Below are 12,853 nucleotides of genomic sequence, written 5' to 3'. Positions count from 1 at the left end.
ATTACGTAAGCCAATTCCTGATATTCTGATAACAAATCAATCTCTCTCTCTCTCTCTCTCTCTCTCTCTCTCTCTCTCCACACACACACACACACACACACACACACACACACACACATCCTATTAGTTCTGTTTCTCTGGAGAACCTTAATACGGAGGATATTTCAAAGACATATATGTTAATCACCCATATATTCCTATACAAAACAGAAAATATGTTTTCATTCATAATCGCAAGTCGTCATAATTGCATCACTAGGTAATAAACATTAAGGGAAAACATGGATATGTGCAGATTGTGTGTGTGTGTGTGTGTGTGTGTGTGTGTGTGTGTGCAGATTTGTTTGAAATAAAAATGAGCTGGTGGTGTCATTCAGTTAGAAAACCAGAATAGCTTAGAACAGGTGGTCCTTTACCAATTAGCACTCAAAGTCTACATTTTCAAAAGCATTTCCAGATTATTACCTTAATACACAATTTTCCTTTAGATTTGATCATGTCCAAAGACATGCACAGGTGGAAGTTCATCCTTTCAGACCAGTGTTCTCAGTTAGGTGTGATTTTGCCCCCACAAGACATTTGGCAATGTCTGGAGACACTTTTGGTTGTCATAACCAGGAGAAGGATGTTACTGGCATCTTGTGTGTTGCTGCCAGGGATACAGCTAAGCATCCTACAATGCATAGAACAGCCCCCTCCCCAACAAAGATTTATTTTGGCTCAAAATGTCAATAGTGCCGAGGTTGAGAAAAATCCTGCTTTAGACAAAAGATTGTGCTGAGTGAGATAACATATCAAAGTCAAACAATCATTTATTTAGTGAAAATGAATTCAGAACCTTTCCTGGAAGCTGGTTTTCATGGAGAAAAGTGCGTAGAAGAATGTGAGGTTCCTGAGTACCTTCAGGGAATGTCAGAGGTACCCCACAAAGAAATGAAAAGGGAGAAACACCAAAGACAAATTACACACATTTACAAATTTACAACTCACTTTAGAGGAAAGCGTGTGCTTTGGAGAGGAGGTCCAGAACTTCCAAAAAGCTATTCAAATTCAAATTCCTAGGAGGCAAGGAGCCTATGATTTCTTGTGTGCATCAAACTTGAGCTTTAGTTTCTAGAAGAACTCAATTGGTTCTTCTCTGACAAAATTAAGCAGAAAACTATGAGTTAAAAAGTAAAGAATCAATGCCTGAGCTGTGTCTCTAGACCAGTGTCTCTAAGCCCTGGGTGTCAGACACCAGGCATTGAACCCACCCTCCTACCCCAAGAGGGCACTGTGGTAACTACTGTTTAAAACCTAGCTTAACTTGCTCTTTCTTTCCGTGCAGATAGCCTTCTCGCAGCCATGGTGAATGTTGCTAAAACCCACTGGACTTTCTGCAAGAAGTGTGGCAAGCACCAAAGTGACACAGTACGAGAAAGGCAAAGATTTTCTTTATGCCGAGGGAAAGAGGCGTTATGACAGGAAGCAGAGTGGCTAGGGAGGGCAAACTAAGCCTACTTTCCAGAAAAAGGCTAAAACTACAAAGAAGATTATGCTGAGGCTTGAATGTGTTGAGCCCAACTACAGATCTAAGAGAATGCTGGCTATTAAGAGATGCAAGCATTTTGAGCTGGAAGGAGATAAGAAGAGAACGGGCCAAGTGATACAGTTCTAAGCTTCATATTTGTTACATTATGAAGACAATAAAATATTGAGGTTATGTTCATTTCAAAAAAATAAAATAAAATAAACCTGGCTTAACTTAAGTCAGCTTAACTCCAAGCTTCATGTATTACTGGGATCCTGGCAAGAACAGCTGGAATTCACAAACTGGGTAATTTTGAAGAAACTTTAATGAAAGGACTATTTCCAAAGATATGAGCATGATATAGGGAAAGGTCAGGAGATAGTGCACTACTTCGTACTAATAATACCACCTTTACTCCTGAAGGGGTATTTGGAGGGAGCATTTCTCTAACCACTGGATTCAGAGAGCTGCTTAGGAAGGACAGCCTAATGAGGGCTATGACATTCAATCAAGGGATGCAGCCAGGCCATGAAGACCCTAAAAGAAAGCAACTGAGAAATAAATATATTCGTTTCACTCCCTTTGCTTCTTCTTTTTTAAAATTTTTAAAAATGTTTATTTATTTTTGAAGGAGACAGAGCATGAGTGAAAGAGGGGTAGAAAGAGAGGAAGACACAAGAATCTGAAGCAGGCTCCAGGCTCTGAGCTGTCAGCACAGAGCCCAATGCAGGGCTTGAGCCCATGAAGGGTAAGATCATGACCTGAACCAAAGCTGGATGCTTAAGTGACTGAGCCACCCAAGTGCCCCAGCCCCCTCGCTCCTACTGATCACCTTCTGGTGCTTCTCATCGACAAAATCCAATGGGCACTGAGAAAGCAAGAGGATCATTTGATGAAAGTCAGTGTCTGAATCCATTCAGGCTGCTATAACAGAATACCATAGAGTAGGTAGGCGGCTTATAAACAACAGAAATTTATTTCTCATAGTTGGAGGCTGAGAAGTCCAAGATCAAGGCACCAGAAGATTAGATGTGTAGTGAGAGCTGCTTCCTGGTTCATAGATGGCTGTCTTCATGCTTTATTCTCACATGGTGGAAGGGGTAAGAGAGCTCTCTACAGTTTATTTTATAAGGGTATTGTCTAATTTGCTCATATTGCCCCCATAAAATGCCATGGACTGGGTGGCATATAAACATAGAAATTAACTTCTCACAGTTCCGGAGGCTGGGAAATCCAAGATCAAGGCACCAGCAGATGTGATGTCTGGTAAGAGCCATTTCCTGGTTCATAGATGGCTGTCTGCATGCTGTGTCATGGCGGAAGGGGTGAGAGAGTTCTTTGCAATCCTTTCTATGAGGACAACAATTCCACTCACGAGGCCTCCACTCTCAAGACATAATCACCACCCAAAGGTCTCACTTCCTAATACCATCATATTGGTGGTTAGGATTGCCACATATGAATTGTTGGGGAGACACAAACATTCAGTCTATAATAGTCAGTCTCCAAGTCAGACCCAGGGGAAGAGTAGGAAGTAGATCTTGAGGAATGCATTCTTGTCCTTAATTCAAATGAAAACTTTGTGTCACCAGTACATAGCAACCATTTTATTCTGATTGATACCCATTCATTCACGTTCTCACCTGAAAACTAAATGTTAGCCAGCATCATTATTCTTCATATTATAAGGAAGGGTGGAAACAATGAGAAAAAGAAAGTTAAATAATATCTAGCACAGCTGCTACAATCCCTACTTCTATAGCTGCTCACCAGCCTAAAGCTGGTAATCATGGCTGTCTTCTTCCCCCACTTACTTCAAAGTCCCTTTACCCTCTGATAGCATCTCAGCTGGATTCTTTAATTGGTAGGGATATCCAAATAATTTATTTCCATGGTATATAAGCCTTTGCTGACCTTGTCTTTATTGGACTGCCACAGTTTTACATTGAACAGGACTATTTGTCATGGCAGTATTATGAGGTACTCTAGTGATTCTCTGGGTCCTAAACATAATCTTCCCCATACCCACTGTAGAGTGGAAACCCAATTTCCCATTAATTAACTGGATTAGGCATCCTGGCTAGTACAGGGAGGTGTGGAGAAGGTAAGGAAGTAAAGCTAGATCCCAAATAAGGAAGACCACTTCCTTCTGCCTCCACTCCATACCACTACAATCCACTCTCTATGGGACAGAGTGACAATCCTAAAACAAATCTGATAGGCCCATTCCTTCTTACTGTTCTTCATTGCTCCTGGTAAAAAGTCTGAACTCTTTATATATTGGCCATTATCTCTAAATTCTGCCTTTCTGTCCAGGACTTTCTTTTACCACTACCCCATTTCTATGTGGGCCCTTATAGACACACAATTTTAAACATCTTTCAGTTTTGTTTTGTTGTTTTCCATGTGCTGAGATTACTCTTCACTTGCAAGATTGTCATTCAGCAAAGAAAAATTACATTTGTGATCTAAGTCCATATATATATATATATATATATATATATATATATATATATATAAAGAAAACAGGTAACATAACCTATTTGTCCTTGAAAACCTTTCTGGAACAATTAACCAATAAATATATGGTAAACACATGCTATGTATTCAACCCTTGGTAAAGGTGCAACGACTAATACAGTGACATAAAACAACATTTCTGTCTTCAGTTAGCTTTATAAATAATATGGAGACAATATTCTTAAACATTAAAATAAAAACTAAAAATGATAAAAGATACAAACACTAAGATCAAAATGAAACAGAAGTGCCTTCATACGCTTTCATATGATCATCTATTGTTGCCAGGAAATAACTTAATGTTGGGGTAATGGAGTTTGTGAGAGGAAGAAACACAAATTTCAGAGACAAATAGACCTGTGGTCCATTCCTAGCCCTGATTTTATTAACTGAATAATGAACAAACCACTTAACTCTCCTAAATCTGTTTCCTCCATGATGAAGTACTATGCAGAATAATTAAGAGGATTAAATGAGTTGCTCAAAAGTAGTTGCTGTTATTAAGATGAGATTTCTACCTTGAACACATATATTTAAGTGAAAGACATCTAGACTGGAACCCGTTAAAAAGAAAAACACAGGCCCAAGATGGAGTCACTTATGCTACACCAAATCCCCAAACCAGGGCTTAATACTTAATCTAATTGCAGTTTCAACCTCCTTCAGAAATGTAGTTTTAACAGAACAATCAGGAATTTTCTGGTCAGCCCCAATGAGGTCATCTGCCAGGCAGGCCCCTTCCATCCCCCAAAGGATGATGAGGTAATCTGATGATAAGACCCCCAGGCCCCCCACCCCACAGACTCCCACCCCTGCTCTCAGGGAAAGTAACCTTGGTTGAAACATTTCTTTTTGCTAATGACTTCTTGTCCCACCATTCTTCCCATAAAACCTTTTCCGTTTTGTTCTACTCCTCTGGAAGCTCCCCTCTACTTGCTAGAAGGGATGATGCCAGATTCATGAATAGCTTAATAAAACCTATTAAATCTTCAAATTTACTCAGTTGGATTTTTGTTAACACCCTTGATATGTAAATGACTATCCAGCAGATAGAGGGCCCCTGACTGGTGAGAAGAATCCCATCTCTATCTATCTTGGAGGGAGAAAACTCTCTGGAAAGAAAGTGGCTTCTGACACCTTATGAGTAATGGGACGCACACTGGTCCTATAGGCCTGCTTAGAAAAAGGGTGAGGTGAGATACTGAAAATGTGCCTCTCAACTGCCATGAGGCATATTAAGGTCTTCAATATTTGCTCGATTTCAAGAGAACTGTGTACCCAATATGTGCTCTAGAAATACACGGTAACTATGAGTTTGCTAAAGTCTTATGCTAGGCTTTGAGAGATGGCAATGGTTAGATGGATCTTTAATGGTAAGTACATGACCAAGTGAGCATAGGCCAGGACACAGAAAAACAATATGTCAGTTTTCCTGGGCTACCTCTATTTCACTGAAAGTTAAAGGGCAGAGAAGAAACATAAACTGGAAAGCGATTAGGATCCAAGCTGTGAAGATGTGTTAATGCTAGGATAAAGATGACCATTGCTCCAGGCAATGAAAGACCATTGTAAGGTTCCCAGCAGAGAAGAGATAGGACAAAAGTGAAGATTAATTCAGAGGGATATATCAGTATAGTTCCTAATGAACCTAGAATAAGTCTGAGAGGGTAATTAGCTAGAACATTCATTTCCCCAAACATAATTCACTTGTAGAGCCTTTTAGAGTTTGCAAAGTACTTTTCATACATCTACTTTCATTTAACTATCCCAACAAGTTCCAGAATCATGTGTTATTCTTATCCTTATTTTATAGATGAAAAACACATACATCACACAGCGTCCCACCAGAGAACAGATGGCAAACTTGAATTAGAGTAATTTAAAGTATTTATTTACAGCAGGTTATAAAAGGATAGTCGAGGTGTAGAGAACCTGGGGCCAGTAATAGTGGGAAATCTGTAACCACTCCTAGGCCAGGAAGGGTGAAAAAAGCCAGCTGTACTGGAACCTACAAGCAAAGAGTTGTGTAGAAAGAAGTGCCCTGACATGAGCAGTGACCTTTAGCAGTAAAACATCAGCTGGCCAAGTCAACCTCCTCTCATGGAAGTGCTGGTGGAATAAATACCATGGTTTTGTTCTCTGCCCTCCCATCTCCTGTTGAGGGTCCCATAAATTGGAGGCAACAAGAAACTAATGACCCATATGTCTATGGATACAGGACAAACCTTTTCCCCTTCAACAGCTTCTCTAGTCTCTCCCCCATATGAAAAGTTTATGTCCCTAACACAAAAGACATATGAAATCCCCTTAGACTGTATGGCATCATGGAGCAATGTTGGTTCAATAATATTCCCTCACAATACCTAAATGTTAGCTACCCCTGGTATTCTTCATATGTGAAAGAAGGAAAAGTCAAGTGAAGAGGGAAAAAAGAAAGAAGTGATGTAAAACATAATTGCTACAATCCATACTTCTTCCTGATCATAAAAGCTAAGTTGGTAATCATAGCACCAGAACCAGCTTCATAGGTATATTTCCTGTGTGGCCAAATGGAGCCCTGAATTCAGAAGGGCTCTCTGAATTAGTTAATACTCTCCTATTGATATACTGAAGTTCTTGATAATATTTGAGCAAGGGGCCCCACATTTTTATTTTGCCCTGGGTTCTACAAATTATGTAGCCAATCCAGCATAGCTTCCTTTTTATAGCATCTATTCAAGTTAACTTAGCCTTTGTTGAAATTTGGCTGGACAGGATTCTTTACCACTAGGTAAAAGTAGATGACCCAAACCTTCCTTCCTTGCCTTTATTGAGTTTTCCAGTGAGTAAAACATTAGGTAAGGAAGTACTATAAAATGGCTCGTCAATATTCTGGATTCCTGACAAAATCCTCCTTTATGTAGCAGAAACCTATTTGCCCTCTACTAATCAGGATCAGTCATTCTGACCTGAACAGCAATCTTTAATTCTTCCTGTAGGTACAGCAGCCTATGGAGCCCCCAAAGGCCAGGAGGCAGTCCCAACCAACTCATCTGAATCATGACTGTACCCTCTTAGGGACTAGGACCTTCAAAATGATCCAGCCCACAGGTATAAGAATGAGAAGCAAAAATTCTTCAGATGAGTTATTAAGGGCTAACAATGAGAAACATCTCTCCTTTGTCCTTCAACTTATGAATTCTGGGCATGGAGTTAAAGGCCCTATATACTGGCAAAAATTTAGGGCATATACCCAATGGTATACTGGTAAATGTTTAACAACCAGCTCCCTGGGAAAACAATAAGCCCTGATTTGTAGGATTTGCCAGTTCTGAGGTATAAATATTCCCACTATGGCTAATTTCAAGCTACTAATGTCTGAATGCTGAGTTAGGAACAGATATGCAGTATATATAGTATTTTACCACACTGATAAAATAGACAAAAATGAGCTCAAGAACATAGACAATATTTAATGTAGTAAAATAATTAGGAAGTGGTAAGTTTTTAATATGTTATCTTTTAAAATATATTTAATTGTAAGTTTATATAATAACTATAAATTATAAACATATGTGTGTATGTAGCCAAAATGTAAAATTATTTTAAAATAAAATTTCTAAACTTTTTATTTTGAAATAACTTTATAATCACATAAGAGTTGCAAAGACAGTACAGAGTTCCCATATGCCCTTCACCCAGCTCCCTCTAATATTATCATCCTACGTGCCTGTGGTACATTTATGAAAGCTAAGATATTGACACTAGTGCAATATACAAAATAAATTCCAGACTTTATTTGAATTTCATCAGTCTTTTTCACTAATTGTTTTTTTCCTGTACCAGAATCCAATTCAGGATACCACACTGCACTTAATATAATTTAATTTTTAACCATGGCTATGCTTAACAACTGAAAATTCCTGAATAGTTTTGCAGTTGTTTATATTGTAACCAGAAGCTGATTTTTTGCAGTCATTGTAATTGGCATTTCACTGGAGCAAGCCAGGCACCTATCCTTATAAGCAGGTTGTATGGGCCTCCAAGAATGTCTGTGTCAGTTTTTCCTTGCACTAAACACTAGACTGGGGTATTCTGTTAGGTATTGTAAAAAAAAAAAAAACAAAAAACAAAAAACAAAAAAAAAACAATATTTGTTCTTTCACAGTGTTTTTCAGCCAATGTGCAGAATGATGAAGTACAAAGGCAGCTAAGATACGCATGGGCTATGGAGTAGTGCTGTGTGGTAGTTACTAGTTCTAGTTTTAGTACTCTATCTAGGTATCCAGAGCTAGATCAACTGCACCAAATTCCATGCCTACTTGCATGGTTTTGGAACTATATTTAAAGGCAAAGGGGGAAGCCTGAGGAAACTTTTTTTTACTTTTCTGGTTTGTTCAGAAGTTTGATAAGTCACATGGCTTTAAGTAGGTTCTTGAGAGTTAAGAAAATTAAAAAAAAAATTGGTAGGTGTTATTGACAACAACAAAAAAAGAACACAGGCCTTTATTATGGAGAGAATATGATCTTCTGCGGGACTGAAGTAGAGAAAACATTCAATTAAAGTATTGCAAATCCAAAGGTAAAGAAAGTAATTAAATTTTTAAAAAGATATGTATATGAATTCTCAGTCTCAGGAAGCAGGTATCTTAGGAGATCCAGGAGAAACTAGGGTAGCTTGGAAAATATGCTTGTTTTACTTATTAAAAATGAGCACTGGACAACTGAAAGCAAAATAAAAGAAGAAAGCCTGATTATGCTGGAGGAAGCCCAGGTTCCCTTAAAAATTATTATATCAGAGGAAAGAGAGGAAAAATTATATCTTTAAGAAAAGAATAAATACATATAAAATGGAGTAACTTCAAAATGTAGTACAGAAAGATATTCTCCAAAAAGGCAGGAGAGAGGCACCTGAGTGGCTCAGTCGGTTAAGCGTCTGACTACGACTCAGCTCATGATCTCGTGGTTTGTGAGTTTGAGCTCTGCATCAGGCTCTGTGCTGACAGCTTGGAGCCTGGAGCCTGATTTGTATTCTGTGTCTCCTCCTCTCTCTGCCCCTCCCATGCTCATGCTCTCTCTCTGTCTCTCAATAATGAATGAACATTAAAAAAAATTTTTTAGGGGCGCCTGGGTGGCTCAGTTGGTTAGGCGTCCAACTTCAGCTCAGGTCATGAACTCACGGTTCATGGGTTTGAGCCCCACGTCGGGCTCTGTGCTGGCAGCTCAGAGCCTGGAGCCTGCTTCGGATTCTGTGTCTCCCTCTCTCTCTGCCCCCTCCCCCACTCATGATCTGTTTCTCTCTGTCTCAAAAATAAATAAACATAAAAGAAATTAAAAAAAATTTTTTAAAAGGTAGGAGAAAGCCGGGGGGAGGGGTTCAATGTTATTAGATTAGAACAATAACTGAGATCCACTGAAATCAAATCTAACAGAGGATGGAAAGCAAGGTCTCTAAACAAACTAGAATAACTCACTTATAAGAAACTAGGATTCAAATACCATAGAGAGTACCCTCTTCAAGGTATAGTTAGGCTATTTTGGAACTATCTACCAAAGATTGACAGTGTCATTGGAAGTGCCCTAAGAACATTTGGATATATTTGAAAGGGAAACCAGAAACATTGGTGCAAAGTACTCCAAGAATTAGTGGGTGAGTTTCAAGTTGACAGTTATTATACCTGTGCCCAGAATGAACATCATCTTCTAAAATTGCATCAGCATTATCTTCTGTGCTATTATCTATACAGATGTATTTTGTATGGTACGAATGTGCATGACCATTGGTGTCATTTCTAATGGAATTCACAATTTTAATCATATTTTTTAGATTAATTGTAAGGAAATTAAAAGGAAAAAAATCCACATCAGTAGGGACCACATATCTGATAGCTCTAAAGATCTTACACTAAAACATAAGCCAAGATTTATTTGGAAAGCACTGTCACTCCAAGTGTGATTGATGGGTAATTTTTACTGTAATAATGAACACTTTATAAGTGTAGTGTCACATTTTCCAAAGTGCATTCATGAAACAACGATTTCTGTTACATACTGTTAGAAGTTCAGCATCCCTGCCTCCTCTCCTCACAAAATAACTCCCACAAAAACTTCTTAAGTGAAATAGCACCAAAATTTATTTATAGTGAAGATATTGCCAAATGAATCACAAACACATTTTGCCTTAGAGATATTACTCATAGCACCTGTCATGCTCAGCATCCCCTTCTAAAGGTGCCTACACTCCATACTGAAGAAAGTATCTGGTCCCTGCACCATGATGGCTGTACCATATGACTAGTCCCTCAGCCACTGCTGAGTAGACTACGGGAAGCACCTGACTTTAAAGAACAACCAATCAACCCATAAGCTGGCCTGTAACTTATGATTATGTGGCTTGGTAATTAGACAGCCTCTCTGATTCTCCTCCTTGGGAATTTGAACCATGATATATAAAGTAAATTGGTCAGCTGGTAAAAGGAAGAGGAGCAAGAGACAAGATTAACACATTCATGCTAATAGTGGAGTACTAGAGCTCAAAGTCACAACTTCTTGTTACTAGAGAGGACCTTGGATTTTGATTAACCATCAAACTACAGTCCCTGCAGTCTCACATGAGGCCCAATTGTTCAGTTTTCCCTGCAACCCTTGTGGCCTGGCTACATAGAGGAGATTCCTGTTCCTTTTCTACTTCATGTAGTTTTAGAATAAATTCCCCATTTGTCAAAATCACCAAGTGACTATTTCTTGCAACAAAAAGAGCACCTCTCCCCGTTCTTCATGTGATCATATTTATACTTACCTGGCCACATCCCAGCTGAGTGTTTTTCTGAGATATACTATCACCAAAGCAGAACTTGCCAGGCATATCTTCCATTGTTGCACACTCTTTGTACTTCCTTTTTAAAAAATGTTTTTACATGGATGAATAAAAAATTATTAGATAACTTTGAATCTTCTTTAATTCATATTTTTAAAAAGTTGATTATGTGCAATCTTCTGTTATTTGTAGCACTATTTGTTACAATTCATAAATAATTTTGTTTCACTTCTCAAGGTAGAGCTGTTGAGAGTCACTGTCCTAAAAAGTACCCAGGTTAGAGGGCGTAGATTACAACACTGGATGTCAATCAACAGTTTTCTTCTTAGTAAATAGATAAAAGTTGAAAAACAACATGTTGTGCTCTAAATCTGGGATTCTTGGAAGCTCCCATTATCTTTGCTTAGCCCCTAAACGCACATATGATGGGGGGAAAATCTCTTCCTAACACCAGAGGGCACTGTGCCATTGGGCTATCTCCCTGAGAGGTTCCCACACTGGGAGCTAATTTTTACAGCTTCTCCTACATTCCTGTAGCCATTCAATCTTTCAGAAAAGCCTTCTGCTCTTTCCTTTTTACCATCCTTTCACCAGGACTGTTCTGAGGTTGAATGAGAATAGGGGATTAAAAGAAGCTGCTAGAGGCCAAGTTGCACAGCAGTAAGAGGAATTTGCAATTGTTAGTCTATACTATTCTACCTCTAGCAAATTCAGTAATCTCCCAATCTTCTGGTCCTTGTTACCCTTACTTAAAATTAGGATACAATTCAGACAAATATATATAATGAGCATACCTAAATTGTTTTAGACTGGAAAGTAAAATCTTGTTAATTCTCATTCTAATTTAAAAATAAATCAGATTGGTCTGCTTAAACCTATTAAAGTTCTATATAACTCCTGGAACTTCTTTTTTTTTTTTTTAACTTTTTTTTTTTTAACCTTTTATTCACTTTTGAGAGAAAGGGCATGAGTGGGGGAGGGGCAGAGAGAGAGAGACACAGAATCTGAAGCAAGCTCCAGGGTCTGAGCTGCCATCACAGAGCTTGATGTGGGGCTCCAACTCACAAACCATGAGATCATGGCCTCAGCCCAAGTCAGATGCTTAACCAACTGAGCCACCCAGGCACCCCACTCCTGGACCTTCTTAAGGAGAATACCCACCAAGTACTACCAACAATCTATTCTTATTATAAACCTCCTAGAGCTAGTTAGTTTAGGGAGTTTGGCCTCTTTCTTTCACAATACAAATTAAGAGGTGATTTTTCAAATAAGGTTTGTCTCAACACTTATTAATGCCCTTAACATTTATTGAAAAACTGTGTGCCAGGCTTACATCTGCTAGATGCTGGCAAAAAATGCACAAGTTGTGCTTCCTGAAGTTTTCAATCTAGGAGACAATAAAAATATTTTTTTAATTGTGAAATTGAACTGATAGGTGCTACTGAGAGCTACATGAAACTACCAGCAAATGTAACATAGAGACTTGCTCCATCCAGTTAAGGGTGGTCAAGAAATAGTTCCTCTAAGTAAATGGTTCTTGAGATCTGACAAATAAGTAGGGTCTCAACAGGTAAAGGGTGTGTGGGGGTAGACAGGGACGGAGGATGGGGAGAATAATCTCCGCACTTACAAAAAAAAAATTGTGGGAGAACTAAGGGAAAAAAGCTTACTGTAACTACAGTTCAGTGTATAGTGAAGGGGCGAGAAAGTTGGGCAATCAGAGGCCTTCAAAGCCGTAACTATATTTATTCTAAGAGTAACTGAAAAACCACATAAATAGTTTTGAGCAGAATGTTGCCATGATCACATTTGTATTTGAAGACTATCCTGGCGCCACGTGAAAAACAAAATGCGGGGTCAGAAAGCTGTTTTTCTTTGTGGAAGGAAGACTCTCTAGGTGGCAGATTGTCGAGGATTAACGTTTAGAAAATATAACCCACACAACAAGGTGATGAAATACATAAACTATGAATGAGCTCAGTGCACTTCTGATTTCAATTTAGTAACTGTTTTAAATTGGCTGGTAA

General features: G+C 38.7%; 1 pseudogene; it reads left to right on the top strand.

The window, feature by feature from the left end:
- The first annotated feature begins 1,296 nt into the window (after positions 1-1,296).
- LOC122478831 lies at positions 1,297-1,719 on the top strand (annotated as a pseudogene).
- The last annotated feature ends 11,134 nt before the right edge of the window (positions 1,720-12,853 follow it).

Source organism: Prionailurus bengalensis, chromosome A1 (genome assembly GCF_016509475.1).
Source record: "Prionailurus bengalensis isolate Pbe53 chromosome A1, Fcat_Pben_1.1_paternal_pri, whole genome shotgun sequence".
In the NCBI taxonomy this organism is placed as follows: domain Eukaryota; kingdom Metazoa; phylum Chordata; class Mammalia; order Carnivora; family Felidae; genus Prionailurus; species Prionailurus bengalensis.
Note: the sequence above shows the minus strand (reverse complement) of the source record. Positions and strands in the feature narration are given on the sequence as shown.